The sequence below is a fragment of the Physeter macrocephalus genome, chromosome 14 (assembly GCF_002837175.3).
Source record: "Physeter macrocephalus isolate SW-GA chromosome 14, ASM283717v5, whole genome shotgun sequence".
Lineage (NCBI taxonomy): Eukaryota > Metazoa > Chordata > Mammalia > Artiodactyla > Physeteridae > Physeter > Physeter macrocephalus.
In genome coordinates, this window is record NC_041227.1 from 113316088 (window position 1) to 113330201 (window position 14114).

Below are 14114 nucleotides of genomic sequence, written 5' to 3' on the forward strand. Positions count from 1 at the left end.
TGCGCCCCTCCTACCGTCTCATTGTGGTTTCTCCTTTGTCTTTGGATGTGGGGTATCTTTTTTGGTGAGTTCCAGTGTCTTCCTGTCAATGATTGTCCAGCAGCTAGTTGTGATTCTGGTGTTCTCACAAGAGGGAGTGAGAGCACGTCCTTCTACTCCGCCATCTTGGTTCCTAATCCCCTTCCCCTTGTATTTACTTTCATATTTCTAAACAATTTGATTATATTTCCTTTTTTTTTTGGCCATGCCGCATGGTATGTGGGATCTTAGTTCCCCGACCAGGGACTGAACCTGGGCCCTCATCAGTGAAAGCGCCAAGTCTTAACCACTGGACCACCATGGAAGTCCCTGTGATTGTATTTCTATTTCTTGACTTTTTTTTTTTTTTCAATTTTAGATAGTACCACTTGTCTCCCACTATAGTTTTCTTACCTTATTGCTCCCAACTCTCCCTTCATCCTCCCCATATAGTTGTACCACTTTTTTGTTAAGTCAGTATTTATTGCTTACACTATTATGACTATAATATGTAATTCGCAACTATTTCTATCATTCCTCTGCTATTGTCTCTCTTCCATTTTCTCTCCTTATGGATTTATTCCTTTAAAAAAATTATTTAGGGAATTCCTTGGCAGTCCGATGGTTAGGACTCTGTGCTTTCACTGCCGAGGGCCTAGCTTCAATCTCTGGTTGGGGAACTAAGATCACACAAGCCACGTGGTGTGGCCTAATCAATCAATTAATTAATTATAAAAAATTAGTTTCATTTTAGTAGAATTTCAGAAAGAAACGGTGATAAATGCCACGTTTTACTTGACATCTGAATAGATATATTTATACTTCTTTGTATTTATAAAAGAGGAAATTATGCCTCTGAGAGGTCAAATTATTTGTCTAAGATCACCTTATCTATTAAATGACAGAAGCAATGTTTGACTCCAGGCCTGCCTGACTCCAAAGCTCATGGTCTATTTCTACTATGACAAATGACATTCCAAAATAATTAAAACTCAATTATTCCTGTAACCACATACCTTTTTGCATCAGTTTTGTACCTTGCATTTTAAGTAGGAAAATCATAGTAGCTTTCTTTTGTATTGCCCAAACTTCTGACCCGTGGAAATAATGTAAACTACTACAAGTACCAGTAAATAAACTTACCCACATTAATTATCTCAAATTAAGCAAGGGAGGAGAGACAGTAAAATTCAATTAACCAGAAAAAGATAGGAATAAAACAAAATCATGAAGACAAAGAAAAATAAATGAAAGGATATCCTCTGTGGTAGTGGTCAATTTGTTCTTCTGAAATACCCCTGACCCTCGGCCTTCTGGGCACATGACAGACCTGCACTTTCTGACCCTGCCCCCTCCCCTGTAGTTGGGTGGGACTGTGTGACTATTTCCAGCCAGTACAGCTGAGTAGAAGTGATACATGGAAGAGCAACATGAGACCCTCCAGACCTCTCTTCCCTCTGAGACAGGGACCAACAATCCTTAAGGTGATGACTGCTATGACTGCTATCAACCTGGGACACTAAGTAACAAAATGACCCACAGGATGTGCATATTGCTGTGGATCTTTAAATTTTTTTTTAATTTAATTTGAAGGAGAGCATGTTTTCAAAGCTACTGAGTTTTTTTTTTTTAAATACATCTTTACTGGAGTATAATTGCTTCACAATGCTGTGTTAGGTGTTAGTTTCTATTGTACAACAAAGTGAATCAGCCATATGCATACATATATCCCCATATCTCCTCCCTCTTGAACCTCCCTCCCACCCTCCCTATCTCACCCCTCTAGGTGGTCAAAAAGCACTGAGCTGATCTCCCTGTGCTATGCTGCTGCTTCCCACTACAAAGCCACTGAGATCTTGTGTTGTTTACTACTGCAGCATAACCTGGTCTCTCCTAGCTGATACAGGTGGAATCCAGAAGTGTGGTGCTGCCTCACCAAAAAACCTAAAGTATATGGTGAAGGCTTAGGATTAGGAGCTGGGTAGAAGGAGTCAAGGAAAAAGTTATCAGAGGCTAAAAGGAGAGCAGCTCATATTGCACAGTGGTGAAGAGTTACTATGCCATAAAAACTTATAGCTCTAGTGGGAAAATGGACTATTAAAAGAGTGTGTTGGTTACTCTTGGCTGTATTTGACAAATTATTATTTGAAAAGGATGAATCCAGAAAAGAATCAGTCAGTTTCCAATCATGAAAAAAGGAGTCCAGAAGGTCAGTGATTTGTAGGGTTAGAAAGAAGCAAGTGCTTCACACACAACTGAGAAGGTCTCTGAGCTACAAATGCTGATCAGAATTCAGTCTTGAGGCAAGGATCAAGTGAAAGTTTTGGCCTTCACAACCACTTAAAAACCTCCCAACTGATTAAGGTAGTGCTGAATAAAATAGCTTTTCTAAAAGGAGACTAAAGAGAGGTTCTCTCACCAAAGCAGTCTCTTAGTCTGTTTTGCTACAAAGCACGTTTCTTTGATGTGAATTAGTTCAAATGCTATTAGTAAATAGGGAAATGATGTCAGTATAACACAGAAGTCATGTTGGTTTATACGAAATTTTCCTGTTTGAAGTGATCAGGAGAAAGCTTTCCCAAATTATAAAGAAAGCTTTAGCAATATATGAAAACACTAAGAAAAAAGCTAAACATCCCACTTCTGTACCTTCCTTTAATGCAAGTTGTGGCTGGTTCAGCTGCTTCATGAACCACTGCACTTTCCACTTTATATCTGGTGAAGTTGAGGGTATATGTTTTTCCTCCTGTGTTTAAAAAAGAAAGAAAGTTTTTGATTGCTGAAGCATACACCATACCATAGATCAAAGTTTTACTGTAATGAAATTAGTCTCTATTATACGTAAATGTCTTCAAGACCCCAAAATCTCAGAGGAGGAAACAAGCACCCAGGGGACTGAGTCTGTAAAGCTCCAACCAACTGATGCTGAGTGCATATGTCACTGGAGATTTAATATGCTACTGTTTTTAATTAATTTTGCTTTTATTAGTGCACTGGTTACAGTGTTCCACAGCTTTTGAGTGGTCTGCCCAATCTTGTTTTTCCCATAAGCCCTGTTTATTTTAGTGTGCAATTTTGAAGAATTCAGGAAAGCATATACGGCATTATGGCAGAAATACTTGTATTCAAAATTAAGTCAAGGAACAAGTATGAGACCAATAAGGCAGAGTTATGCAGCAAATCTATGAAGTATGGTTAGAAAAGACTGGTGGACGTGGCTAGGGCACATGGAGCTGACTGGAAACAAATAAGTAAAAATCCAACTAAGTTTTTGAGAGTTATACTGCCAAAACGACCACCAGCCTGGGCTTGAGAGCCTATGACTATTCAAGCCTTCTTAAAATGATCTCTGGGTTCCCAAGCATCTATGGCAGGAAGTGGACTAAGAAAGCTGTTCATCCCCTTAAAGGGGTATATTCCTCATTCTCCGTTTGGGATACAGCCAAGGAACATAATAGGAAAAAAAGGAGGAGGAGGAGGAGGAGGAAGAGGAGGAGGAGGTGGTGGAGGAAGAGGAGGAGGAGGTGGTGGAGGAGGAGGAGGTCCAATAAGATGGAGCTAGGGGAGCAAAGAAAGAACAGACAAGTGAGCTAAGAAGCCAAGTCAGGGTCTCCTCAAGAACATTCCCCATCCCTGGAGGGGTCCTCTCAATGACTGCTCAGAGGAATTGCAGAATTTGCTGAAGTCCACTGACTGCTATATGTCTCCTGTTCTTCCCCCTTTCAAATGGGAGTGTTTATTTTTATCATTCTGTCGCTAGTCACCACTGTATATTGTATGTGAGGGCAGCCAATCATTTGTCAATTTCTTCCATAAGTCTATGGATCAAAAAGAGCAACACCCGGGCCTGACGTAGAGACTACTATGTGCATTATCTCCTCACGAATAGACCATCAGTCATCACATCCTTGCATCACTCAGAGATCCTGGACTTCAAGCTTGATGCCATGATTTGATAGGACTTTGGGGTTCCCTACTTGGGGAGGAAGTGAGTGTATTTTGCCTGTGAGAGAGAGTAGATCGACTTATCTGGTGACCAAAAGAATAGTGCTGTTTATTATATATTTTCAGCTGTCTCCCTGGCACAGGCAGTGTTGTGCTTCCTGGCCCTGCCTAGTTACATGGGACTACATGACTAGATCTGGCCATCATGTTGTGAAATAAGCAATGTGAATCACTTCTGAGCTAGTGAGAGAGCCTCCAGACTTCATTTCCCTCTTAGGATGGTGACCAATAGTGTACAGGAAGGTGGTTGTTCCATCAGCCTGGATCACTGAGTGACACGAGCAGAGCCTCCCCTGCTGATCTATCAGGGCCATGTAGTGAGAAACAAATCCTTCATTGTTTAAGCCACCTAGATTGGGAGGTGGTTTGTTGCTACAGCATAACCTAGCTAATGCAGTTCTTTATGAATATGTGTATGTATTACACATATCAATGGTCTCAGTCTTAAGCTAGACAGCAGAGACAGAATCGCTAGGTAAACATTTAAAAATCAGACAGACGAAAGGATCAATTCACATGGGAATTCTCTACTTCATAAGTTAGAAAATAAGACTTTTCCTTCTTTAAAAAATTAGAATTAAAGTGCTTTATTCTATTTTTTTGGGGGGGGGGCACCGTGCTGCGTGGCTTGTGGGATCTTAGTTCCCCGACCAGGGACTGAACCCAGGCCCCGGCAGTGAGAGTGCTGAGTCCTAACCACTGGACCACCTCGAAATCCGCCCTTTTTTGCTTTATATGATTTTAAATGATGTACACATATATAGGATTACCATATGAACCTGCAGTGGAAGAGCAGAGTCTTAAGCACTGGACTGCCAGGGAAGTCCCCCCATATGAACCTGAAAGTGACATCTCACCACTATTAAAATCAGGAAGGCTCATAGAAACACCAATAAATCACACTGTCACAATAGAAGACACAGTCTAATTGTTCACTTTGAGACACATATGGGCATTCTGCCCACATTTTACTTTCTTCATTTGGTTTTGGCACCTTTTCCCTTGTCTGAGTTTTGGTGATAATCTTTCTTTATTCTCTTTCCAGAAAACTTAAAATATCTCCTAAGGGCACAATAGAGTAACCTTTACAATACCAAAACCACATTAGGGAAATCAGAACCTTCCATGTTCCATTATCCAACTCTTCATGTGTATCCTCAGTTCTAACTTACTTATTACAGTTTTATCTTAGTTTTTTAGAAGACTCTCTAAGTGAATATATTGAGCTCTAAGAACCTGAAGGTAGACAGAAGAGGCAAATAAGAAATAACCCTCAATATTTAAAGCTGCTTAAATTCATCTCTCTGTGGTATTAAAACAACACAAGTTCATCTGTTCTTAAAGATAATTGTCTGAAGTGTCATAAAATAAATTCCAAAATGAAGTGGGTCATTCCTTAGTGTCTTGTTATAATTAGTGTACACAACTTGGGGGAAAACGTGGTGTGTATGTCAGGGGTTCACCAGGTGAGGAGGAGTCAGTCCTAGTACTGTAAAAGCTGGACCAGCTACTGGGAAGAAAATACAGGTTTTTAAAAAAAGTTAGAAAATATGACAGCATATATACAGATAGTAAAGTACAGCTTCCAGAATGTGCTTTTTTTCAATGCCATTTTTTCCCCAAGTGGACTACAAAATAAGTTTATGCAGTCTTCAAGAGTGTTTATTAGTTTTAAAAGGAAAACAATTTTGTTCCCTGAGAAGTTTTAATAGTTAATTTCAACAAATTTAATTTTTTTCTATTAAAATATGTACCTATGCATCCTCCTTGTATGTTAAAAAGACCCTATTTTGGACGAGTCTTTGCAAGTTGAAAAGGCAACCTGGTAAGGTATATCAGTCTGATACCTCTGCTTATTCCACTCCTTCAGAGTCATGGCCCCTGACCTGTTTCCAAAGCTCAAACCACCCATGTACTGCCAGACCCTGGTCCTGCTGAATGGAGAGCTTTCTAAAGCATACAACTACCTATGAGGATCAGGCCAAAACTAAAACCACCAAGAAATGGAAAGGATCAAGGAGGGAAAGATAAATAAATGCCTATCAGCAAAGTTCTTTCAAAAAAAAAAAAAGAAAAAAAGATCCACTAGGAAGAATGGACAGGATGACATTTGGGTCTGCGATAGCAATGCAATGGTCTGATACTTTAGTCAAAGCTTTCCTGCTTTTGCCGAAAGTTACTCATTTTTTTCTCATTAGGAAACTATGTCAGTTGTCAAATAACAACTAATCTCAAAGTCTTTGGATGGTCAGGTAATTATTTAACAACTACTAACTATATGCTTACTATGAGTAAAAAAACAAAACAAAACTAGAAATCTGAAAGTTTGGAAGAAACACTGCATGCAGGTGGGAGAATCAGTAAAAGTTTTGTGAAGGATAGTACATTTCAGGAAAACTTGAAGGGCAGGCAGGTTTTAGACTGGCAGAAATGAAGGCAGAAAAAGTCATTTCTAGTAAAGTGAAATTAGAATGGGGTAATAGTGAGGTATATTCTTAAACAAGAGACCGTGTAAGCTGTTTAGTTTTGCTAGAATATAGGGCTTGAGGAAGGGAGAGGTGGCAAGATAGGTGAGTTATTTTTTTTAATTTTTAAAATAAATTTATTTATTTTTGATTGTGTTGGGGTCTTCGCTGCTGTGCGCGGGCTTTCTCTAGTTGCGGCGAGCAGGGGCTACTCTTTGTTGTGGTGCGCGGGCTTCTCATTGCGGTGGCCTCTCCTATTGCGGAGCATAGGCTCTAGGTGCGCGGGCCTCAGTAGATGCAGCACGCGAGCTCAGTAGCTGTGGCTCATGGCCTCTAGAGCGCAGGCTCAGCAGTTGTGGTGCAGGGGCTCAGTAGCTCCGTGGCATGTGGGATCTTCCCAGACCAGGGCTCGAACCTGTGTCCCCTGCACTGGCAGGAGGACTCCCAACCACTGAGCCACCAGGGAAGTCCCAATAGGTGAGTTATTGCCATATTGTGGCCAACCTTGAAGGCTGGACTGAAGAGTTTGTAGTTAATATGGATGACAAGATAGAACATCAAAGGTTTTTAAGTAAGGAACTAATATAATTAGAGTTGTGTTCTAGGGGTCAAATTACATGACAGCAAACAATTGTAGACCTATATTTAAGTATATCTTTGAAACATATATATGATAAAACAGATATACAATTAAGCAAAATAGAATAAACTTAAAATAAGTAAAGAAATTGAAGTAGAAAAAAATAGGAGTAGGAAAACAATACCAGGAATTAGGATAAAAACAAAATAAAAGCACAAACGATTTTACACTAAATCCTATATTAGTACTGACTAAAATAAAATTTAAAATATCCAAACTGTAATCCTAAAAAGTTCTCTACAAGAATGCATTCCTTATGAAATAATTAATTTCCCTACCTAGTAATTACACTGAGTTTAAGACTCATGTCCACACTAAAACCTTAAATTTTTTTTTTTTTGATAATACAGTAGGTTCTACTTTCAGTAGGCCTAAAATAAATGAAATCTCACCATGTCCTGTCTTTTCCTTAAAAACAATCTGTAAGAGCAGCCACTATGGAAAACAGTATGAAGATTCCTCAAATAAAAATAGAACTACCATTCGATCCAGCAATTCCACTCCTGGGTGTATATCCAAAGAAAACTCCTATGCTCAATGTAGCATTATTTACAATAGCCAAGAAATGTAAGCAACCTAAGTGCCCATCAACAGTTGAATGGAGGAACTTCCCTGGCAGTCCATTGGTTAAGACTCTGTGCTTCCATGGCAGGGGGGCACAGGTCCAATCCCTTCTTGGGGAACTAATCCCGCATGCCATGCGGTGCAGCCAAAAAAAAAAAAAGATGAATAGATAAAGAAGATAACAGTGTGTATGCATACATATATATTTACACACACACACACACGAATATTACTCAGCCATGAAAAAGTATGAGATCTTGCCATTTGTGACAATATGGAGGGATCTAGAGGGTATTATGCTAAGTAAAATAAGTCAGATACTGTATGATTTCACTTATATGTGGAATCTAAAAAACAAAACAAGTAAGCAAACAACAAACCAGAAACAGAGTCACAGATACAGAGAACAACCAGGTGGTTGCCACAGGGGTGGGGAGCCGGGGGGCGGAGAGGGGGGAGGAGAGAAACAGGTGAGGGAGATTAAGATCTTGTTCTTTTATATAAAACAATCCATATTATTATGGTAAAGAATGTGTGACCATACAGGCTTAATGATGGGGTCAATAACTAGGGTTCACTTTTTTTTGGCTGTGTTGGGTCTTTGTTGTTGCGCGCGGGCTTTTTCTAGTTGCGGGGAGCGGGGTCTACTCTTCTTTGTGGTGCGCGGGCTTCTCATTGTGGTGGCTTCTCTTGTTGCAGAGCATGGGCTCTAGGCGCACCAGCTTCAGTAGTTGCGGCACGCAGGCCCTAAAGTGCAGGTTTCAGTAGTTGTGGCGCATGGGCTTAGCGGCTCCGAGGCATGTGGGATCTTCCCAGACCAGGGATTGAACCAGTGTCTCCTGCACTGGTAGGCGGATCCTTAACCACTGCACCAACAGGGAAGTCCCGGGGTTCATTTTTAACCTAAATTTTGGTACTGTCAACCCTTAAATTTTACCAACCTATGCCTCAGTCTGCCAACCTGAAAAGCGGGAGCCAAGAAAACAAACTGCAAAACTTGGTAAATTCTACCCTCTGATCTACGAAACACATATGGTAGTGGTGACAGTTATATACATTTATATGATACTTTAGATTACATAAAGCACATTTATCATACATTTGTTAAACATTTATTAAATGCTTACTTTCTAAAGGTGCTCACAAAATCGACCTCGGATGCACTAGAAAAGCTACCAACACCAACATGTAAAAGTCAACTTTACAATAAACAAAACCTCAAATGACATATATCATTGGACCATATTTTAGATAAACATCATAAAGTGTTCTCAGATGCCTATATTTTATATAGTTGAAAAATATAACTAGTTTTAATGCAATCTCATCTAACAAAATTTAATGTCAAATAACTATTTTTAAGCAGTCCATTTAATCCGTTATCTGTAAGAAATGAAACTGAGAAATGCCTGTCACCTCCAACTTTAGACAAACCTTTTGTAAAAATAAAATTTCACTGCAGTTTTTCACATATGCATTTTTTATTTATTATAAATTTATTTATTTTATTTATTTATTTTTGGCTGCGTTGGGTCTTCGTTGCTGTGCGCGGGCTTCCTCTAGTTGTGGAGAGCGGGGGGCTACTCTTCTTCGCGGTGTGCGGGCTTCTCATTGCGGTGGCTTCTCTTGTTGTGGAGCACGGGCTCTAGGTGCACGGGCTTCAGTAGTTGTGGCACACAGGCTTAGTTGCTCCGCGGCATGTGGGATCTTCCCAGACCAGGGATCAGACCCGTGTCCCCTGCATTGGCGGGGGCGGCGGAGGGGGGGGATTCTTAACCACTGCGCCATCAGGGAAGCCCCACATATGCATTTAAAAGAGACTGTCGTATCCTCAGTAATATGCAATTGAAGCTAGTAGAAGAGTACAAAGGAGAGGTACTTCTCCTACGTACTACCTAATTACCTTCAAGCATCAACAGTCTCCACATTTCCATGTAAGACAATAAAAACTAATGTGCATTACTCATCACACAGTGGCTTAAGCAACCTTAATTTTCACCAGTAACCCCCTAGGGCCAAAGAAGAAATCAAATACTAAGTAGGTTACACTGCAGGACCTGGATGATTACAACATATTTTTACAACATCTTTCCATTATTCAATTCAATTCACAAAAGTCATCTACAGACAGGAGAATGTAATTTAAACAAAGGAGTTATCTGACAAAGTCCTGGATACATGAACACTTTCAGTACCCTTAAAAACAATCAGAAGAACATATCGACACGATACATAATCTTAGCAAGTCTCAGTCTAGCTTTGACCAAAGGTTGTTTTATGGAACGCAATTGTCACATTTAATGTACTAGTCCATTTTCAAAATGGCTATCAATGTGAGTACCTTGATCATTAGTAGTTGATATCCTGCCTATTAGCTTTATTAAGAAAAATCAGAGAGTTAAAAGGCCTTGTGAATCTTACTTTTCTTAAATTCCTTAAAAGTAACACTTTAAGTTAGAACTGAGACCTGTTTAGCAGGTTCAGATGTTCGCATCGTGGCTACCTATATTGTAAGCCATTGTGAGAGGCCTATGTATACGTCAAGTTGACTAGATCATTGTGAACTTGAATTAAAAACTCATTTAGAAAACGAAAATAACTGAGAAATGCCCTCATTACATTCATACGTTATATTTTTACAATGTGTGAACACCACCAGGAAATGTTGGAATTTAATTTATATATTTGACCTACCAAAAGACAAAGGATTGTTATCATTTTCTCATTAACAAAAAAATTTTTTTTTAAATTTATTTATTTTTGCTGTGTTGGGTCTTCGTTTCTGTGCGAGGGCTTTCTCTAGTTGTGGCAAGTGGGGACCACTCTTCATTGTGGTGCACAGGCCTCTCACTGTCGTGGCCTCTCTTGTTGCGGAGCACAGGCTCCAGACGCGCAGGCTCAGTAGTTGTGGCTCACGGGCCTAGTTGCTCCGCGGCATGTGGGATCTTCCCAGACCAGGGCTCGAACCCGTGTCCCCTGCATTAGCAGGCAGATTCTCAACCACTGCGCCACCAGGGAAGCCCAACAAAAAATTTTTGACACTTCAAAAATTAACATTTGGAAAAAAGTTTAACTGAACTAGTCTTAAACCAGGTATAACCAACTAATCTAAAACAAATTATTTGAAACCCTATGGGAAGGTGTAACCCAAACCATGACATACCCAAAGCATGTCCAATGGAAAAAGATGAATTGCTAACATACAACTTGCCTTTTCCTTCCTAAGTCTGTATTTTCCTCTCCCTGGCTGTAATTCTTACACTTTTAAGAATCTTTGGAAAACTACAAATCTTTTCTCCCCACAAAAATGAACACACAAACATTTACATGCAATTTCAAGGAGTCTGCCCATTTTGAGAAACCCATCCATGGATCCCCCTAAGGATCCCCAAACCCCAGTCTAAGAACTCCTGTCGTACAGCAGCTTTTACTTTTCTATATTTGTAATATACATTTAGATTAGGTTTGTAAGTTAAAATTTCCTCTACCTCCTCTGCTCTTCTTTCCTACATCTTTTTCTCTGAATCTCTCCAGCATATCTATGGTCATAAAAGAATTAACAGTTGAATGAAAGAACTGTGTTGAGTAACATCATTAAATGTAGAATAAAAGATCTTAGTATAAACCCCAATATGCTAATTAACCAGATGTATAACCTCAGACAAGCCAATTAATCTCACTTGATCTCAGCGTGTTCCCCCGTAAAAGAAGAATAATAGTACCCACACCTATTTAACCTGATAACACAGGCAAAGTTCCCAGTACATAGGGGGCTTTCAGTGTTGGCTCCTTTCTCCTTCCTACTTGAGAGGATCATTCCTAAAGAAGTTATAGATTATGGATAGCAGAGCAGAGATTTATGTAATTTTAGGTTTGTTGCATGCATTTTCCCACAGTGAACATGATGCAGTGGAGATGAAAGAAAAGAAAAGATGGGGAATGGAAAGTTTAAAAACTGAAGTAGGCCATAAGCAACCAAAGAAAGAATATAAACTGAACTTTATCAAAATAGAAACCTTTGGGGGGTCAAAGGTCACTATAAGAAAACTAAAGAGATAACCCAGAGAATGGGAAAAAATATTTGCAAATCATAGGTCTGATAAGGGTCTAGTATCCAGAATATATAAAGAACTCTTACAACTCAACAATAAAAAGATAACCCAATTTTTAAATGGGCAAAACACTTGAATAGACATTTCTCCAAAGAAGATATACAAATGGTCAATTTGTACAGGGAAAGATGCTCAATTATCTTTAGTCATTAAAAAAATGCAAATCGGGCTTCCCTGGTGGCGCAGTGGTTGCGCGTCCGCCTGCCGAGGCAGGGGAACCGGGTTCGCGCCCCGGTCTGGGAAGATCCCACGTGCCGCGGAGCGGCTGGGCCCGTGAGCCATGGCCACTGAGCCTGCGCGTCCGGAGCCTCTGCTCCGCAACGGGAGAAGCCGCAACAGAGGGAGGCCCGCATACCACAAAAAAAAAAAAAAAAAAAAAGCAAATCAAAACCACAATAAGATACCACTTCATACCTCCTACGGTGGCTATAATAAAAAACTGGAAAGAAGCAAGTGTTGGCTAGGATGTAGAGAAATTGGATGCTTCATACATTACTGATGGGAATATAAACTGGTACAGTCACCTTTGAAAACAGTTTGACAGTTCCTCAAAATGTCAAACATGGAGTTACCACATGACCTGTCATTCCACTCCTAGGTATGTACTCAAGAGAACTGAAAATATATGTTCATACAAAAACTTTTATGTAAATGTTCATAGCAGCATTGTTCATAATAGCCCAAAAGTGGAACCAATCCAATTATACACCAACTGATGATGAATGCGTACCTAAAACCTATACCCACACAATGGAATACTATCAGTCATAAAAAGGAATGAAGTACTGAGACGTTGTACAGCATGGGTGAATCCTGAAAACATTATGCTAAGCAAAGAAGCCAGACACAAAAGACAACACATTGTATGATTGCATTTACATGAAATGGTCAGAATAAGCAAATCCATGAAGACAGAAAGTAAATTAGTGATTGAGAGGAACTGGGGTTAGGGAGGAGCAGGGAGTGACTGCTAATGGATTCCAGGTTTCCTTTTGGGGTGCTGAAAATATTTTGGAAATAGATATTGGTGATGGTTGCACAGCTTTCTGAATACACTAAAAAACACTGCCTTGTACACTTTAAAATGGTGAATTATATGGTATATAAATTATATCTCAATATAAATAAAAAATGAAATGAGATGAAATAGGCTATCTGGACACTAGTAGCCCAAAGATGGTCTGAAATAAAAGATTATCTGAAAATTAGGCATTTTATATAAAAATGACATTATTGATTTACTGGACAGGTCATAAGCGATGAACTGGGCTCTAACAGCAGTGATGCAATGAGACTGAGTGGAAAATTCAAAACCACCCACAGTGCTGAGCGTCACAGAATTTGGACTGGCTCTATTTGGGGCTCTTCCATACTGCTGGGCAAGTGACTTTACCTTTCGAACCCTCAGTTTTCTCAGCTACATACTTAAGGGATTCCCTCCCACCAGTGACACTTACTGTTTGTGCTGACTGTTTCTTTCCATTCTCTTGCCTAGCTCATCTGGTCACCTACTGCCACACAGCATTCCCAACCTTTTCAACATTAAGGGCTATCATATACTCCCCTCGCCACTCTTCCTATGCCCCTCCCACGTTCCCATGGAGCACTGTTTTTAAAAGTTGTGTCTAAGAGGGACTTCCCTGGTGGTCCAGTGGTTAACACTCCACACTTACAATGCAGGGGGCATGGGTTTGATCCCTGGTCCGGGAACTAGGATCCCACCTGCTGCGTGGCACAGCCAAAAAAGAAAAAAGTTGCATCTAAGAAATTGCATTTAGGTCATACTTTTTTATTTTTTGCTAACCAAATATAAAAAAGTAGCCTATCATAACTTTTTGGTTAGAGTCTCCAGCTTTTATCATAATTTCCATTTGACTTTCTGAACACTAAAATTAGTTTATTAATCTCAGGATGGGTATGCCTGAGTTAAGGAAATATGCTATCTACAATCATGAAATAAGTATGACACTAAATGGGACTGGCCCATAGCCTTAACCATGGTATAGGTAACTTTTTCCGAAAACAACACTAGGTCTACCACACTTTCTCAGAGTAGAGAGAGATATGACCACGTATAACACCATTCCTTGGATGATTCTATTCAATCCTCTGCCTTGATCAGAAGGTGTTAAAGGCAACATGCCAAAAGGGATGTAGAAGCAACCTATGAAGCCTCAGACAACCTGCCATATCCATTGCTACCTTACTGTTAATAGTCCTTTTTTTTTTTTTTTTTTTGTGGTATGCGGGCCTCTCACTGTTGTGGCCTCTCCCGTTGCGGAGCACAGGCTCCGGACGCGCAGGCCCAGC

The 14114-nt window shown here is 39.9% G+C and overlaps 1 protein-coding gene across 4 annotated transcripts in view; it reads right to left on the minus strand.

Moving 5' to 3' along the window:
- The window catches only part of ZNF652 (zinc finger protein 652), a 64938-nt gene that overhangs the window by 25988 nt on the left and 24836 nt on the right, over positions 1–14114 (minus strand). For all 4 annotated transcript variants that reach the window (XM_055090691.1, XM_028500055.2, XM_028500056.2 and 1 more), the window contains exon 2: positions 2668–2764. The gene's annotated coding sequence lies outside the window, so the exon portion shown is untranslated. The remainder of the gene's footprint in view (positions 1–2667; positions 2765–14114) is intronic.